Source organism: Macaca mulatta, chromosome 8, assembly GCF_049350105.2.
Source record: "Macaca mulatta isolate MMU2019108-1 chromosome 8, T2T-MMU8v2.0, whole genome shotgun sequence".
NCBI lineage: Eukaryota > Metazoa > Chordata > Mammalia > Primates > Cercopithecidae > Macaca > Macaca mulatta.
The window spans coordinates 98,872,463-98,876,973 of record NC_133413.1 but is presented as its reverse complement, the minus strand read 5'-3'; positions in this window follow the sequence as shown (position 1 = coordinate 98,876,973).

Sequence of the window (4,511 nt, the reverse complement as noted above, 5' to 3'; positions counted from 1 at the left end):
AAGGAGAATTAATTATTCAAAGAAGATTCTTTTGCCAAATGTGATTATAGGACCACATACAAATCCAGTCTGGATACTAAATGAAAGATTGTTTTCAGAATGGCTCATTATTACCACATTTCTTTAAGTAAATGAAAAAGTTTAACTTAAAAATAGCTTATAAACACACAGTGAATAAAAGGTATCGGAAGAAATTTCTTTTGCCACACCTGCATGTAGACCCATAGAAACATCCTGTCCTGAAAATTAAGCGGAAGCTTGCTTTCAGTACGGCTCACCATTCTCAGTTTTCTGTCAGTGAATGGAAGAGTTTAACACAAAAATTAAGTGTCTATGCACACATTGCACACAATGAGTGGCTATGCTATCACATGATAATGTAGCATCCAGAGAACTCCATGGTAGATTATGAGAGAGTTAAAATAAAAAAAGAAATAATACCTTAGTGTCATTATGAAAATAGTTTTAATATTGTGCACCTCCTTAAAGGGTCTCAGGAACAAATAAGAGTTTCCAGACAATACTTTGAGAACCACAGACCTAGGCCATAAAGGCCTTTCTAAAGTTGCTTCATGTCAGAAACATTTTTTAAAGTCTTATTGAAGTGGATATCCCCATCTTTAGTTTGCACTTTATTTAAATTTTTAACTATAAAATAACTTGAAGTGCTTGAAATCTGATACACCTTATAGGGATATACTACTCATTTGTCAATATTTCCTCCAATGTGTATATCTTGTCTCTTCAAATATAGTTTATTGACTATACAAGAGCATCTCATATCTTCTTAATAAAAAGCTTTCTGTAGATAATATACTCCAAAACATAACAATTTATGAACTAATTTGAATTCTGGTCATAATTTTTGGAAACACCCAACAATGGTTGTGGAAGTGCATATCAGCTTTTTCCGTGGAGATTCATGAATGCGATCAGAAAGTTATTTTCTGAAAAGAAGTGAAATATAAAACTATACAATGTTGTTCCCTTTTCTTCTTCTCAATGTTATCTTAACACCTTTGACAGTCCTTATAACTTTATGAAACAAAAACTTCATGCTGTATGTGGTTTGCAGATTTTTGGAAAAAAAATGTGGTATGATTTTTTTACTTAATAATATTAATGCCTTTAATTAGACTTTAAAAATAAATGTGTCCCTTGGTTGCAATGAGCAAAACTAGTGTCTACATCTTGGTTTCTAACACTATTTCTTCCAAAAACAAGAGTTTCTTAAAGAAATTGCTGATTCTGAGGCTGGAAGTAGAAATGTCCAAGATGAAGCTGGGACACCTTATAGTACCAGAAAGTTAGGAAGTGCTCCATGTGCATACATGCACACATATACAAATGGGAATATGTAAAAGGGACACACTTAAAAGAGCTCTTTTTAACTACTACTGGTACAATTGAGTGACAAATAAATAATGAAACATTAAATTATAGCCTAAGATATAAAATTAATATCAATGACTCTATATACCACAAAAAAGTGGAACATAATTTCCCCCATTAAGTGTGATCTTTACACAGTGACTTCCTTTCCAAAAGGGCAGTACAGAAAGGTGGGGGGAAGAATAACTTTACAGTGGAGGAATTCAAAAAACACTACCCCCACCAGGCTATCAAGCTTAACATCAACAGTGCTAAGTCATGCTGATACCACGTACGCTTGGTATGATATAAGAAGAATGGTACTCTTCCCTTGTGATCTTCCTCCCAAGCATCCATAAACCCTGTAATTCCATGAGGAAAACATTACATGAAGACAAACCGAAAGGTAGTCTATAAAATGCCTGATCAATACTCTTGAAAACTGCCAGGTCATCAAAAGCAAGGATAGTCTAAGAAACTGTCACTGTCTACAGAGGCCTAAGGAAACAATGAGGACCAAGTGTAATATGGCGTCTTGCATGGAATCCTGGATAGAAAAAGAACAAACATTAGGAAAACACTAAGAAAATCTGAATAAAGTATTGTCTTTAGTTAATAGTAGTATGTCAGTATTGGTTTATTAGTTGTGACAAATGTACCATACTGAGATGTTAACATTAAGAAACTCTGAGGGTGGAGTATATGGGAACTTTCTACCATTTTCAAGGCTTTTCTGAAAATCTTAAAAGCATCCTAAAATATTCTGCCCAATTTAAATATTTTTATTTCTTTTACTCTTGACTGATTAGATGTGCTTTTTTCTCATGGTTATTAATATACTTAAATGCTTATATACAATACCTGGTCTCCTCAAAGGACATTGAATATGTAATTCAAAGAAAATATACCCAGAATTTTAATATTGTTTCCTCTAGAGAAGAATTATACATAGGGCTGTTCTTAAAAGTCACTGAGTATAGTTGACAGTTTATAATTTAATTTTTTTCCTATGTAAACTAATTTTTAATTCCTATACTTTTATAACTTCCGTGTGTCACAATTTTACTTTTGTATGTATAAAGACACAAATTTACTTTTATATGCACAAAGTAACATGTGCAGGTAACAGTGCAATGGCTGGACGTAAGTTTCTTTCTATTCATCCTTTTCAAAAGCAAAGATCATACAAGGTATTTGGCTGATCCCCAGGTCTTCTTTTTCCCTTTCTATTTCATCTTATTTTATTTATGAGTTCCAATCTTTAAATATTTTTCATTTCAAAGTGAATTCTGTTTTTTATTTATTCTTACAATTCATAAAATACAAACACCAACAATTTCTGTACATTGCAAATGGGGCTTTATGATGAGCAGCAAATCTTTTCAGCTAGGAACATTTTAAATTTGAGTGAATTCTGACTAACAGCAAAAGTGTGTTACAAAAGTTTTCACTAGAGGAACTCACACATTGACATTAGAGTAATGGATGAAAATACAAAATCATCACAATCATATCTTCCTTTTAAAACAGTTATGCAGGTTAATTTTCACAATGCACTTAGAATTATGATGGAACATGATTAGATGTTAGCTAATATCATGATTAGGATGCCTTAGTAAATATTATTTCTTTCTAGGCATATATCCATTATGTATACCAACCAGTACAAGTCCTGTTCTCTCAAAAAATATGAAGAAGCTGAAGACATCATGAGACGTCTGCTTAACATTCCCTGCCTATCTTCTAGATTCAGCAGATGAGAAAATAGTCCTTTAATAGATTTTTAGTTATCACAATTAATGTTGAACAAGTGTTTTTAAACCCAAAGACTGAAAAAGCACTTCTTCAATGTTGGAAAATGTATCAATTATTTATTAGCATTTACTCATTCTTTAATTAGGTCAATTATTATTCGCCAACCATGTGTCTGACATTATTTCAAAATTGTGTTTGGTGAGGATAATTCCATTTGAAAGATGTGATCCTTTTCTTTGGCTTATTATCTAGTCAGTAACAAAGGCCATGAACACTTTGTAAGTGTGTAAGCAGGTAAGTGTGTAAACACTATGTAAGTGACTGTGTAAGCAGGTAGATATTTGAATCTGGAGTTAAAAAAGAATGTAATGTAAACATAAACTGAGTTGGCATATAATTTGGTAGATGGATTGGTAATAGCCCCTATGGAAACAGATACAATTACTAGCAAAATAATACTTGAGAAAGAAAAATGTATGGAATGAAGTCCTCAGGAACTTTAATACTTAATGCTTTTGTAGAGGAAGGGAAAGGAATAGCCAGAAAGATTATGGTTAAACCAAGTGTATGTGGGTAATAGAACTCAAGAAAATAGCTTATTTCAAAAAGAAAGTATTAAACTCCATTGAATGTAGTTGCGAAGTAAAATAAATGAAAACAAAAGTCCACTGAAGGACTTTACTGACCTTATTAAGAATGGTATTTATGAAATAATAGGGTAGAGTATAGATTAAGGTTAATAAGGAGGGTGGTAAAAATGGAGCCCATGAATGTAGTTTATGTTTTGTTTTTAATAAAATTTGGTTGAGAAAGGTAAGAAATGATTAAGACAGAGTTTTGTTTTAAGGTGGTGAAGACTTGAATATGTTTAATGGCTTATAAAATGTAGGAGAGCGGGAATTAATCAGTAGTACAAATTTTCTGTGAACTTAGGAGGCAGCATATAGAGTTTAATTGATTAAAGATAAAAGAAGCAGGCTGGGTGTGGTGGCTCACACATGTAATACTAGCACTTTGGGAGGCCAAGGTGGGTTGATCACTCGAAGTCAGGAATTCAAGACCAGCCTGGCCAACGTGGTGAAACCCTGTCTCTACTAAAAATACACAAATTAGTCAGGTGTGGTGGTGGGCGCCTGTAGTCCCAGCTACTTGGTAGGTTGAGGGGAGAAAATCACTTGAACCCAGAAGGCAAAGGTTGCAGTGAGCCCAGATCGCACCACTGGACTCCAGTCTGGCGACAGAACAAGACTCTGTCTTTAAAAATAAAAATAAATATAAAAAAAAGAAAAGGAGAAGTAGTTCTAGATTTTAATAAGAGGTAAGATAAGGAGTACTCCAGATATAGATAGGTTTGGAAATTTGGTGATGAAAAAATTGATGGAATA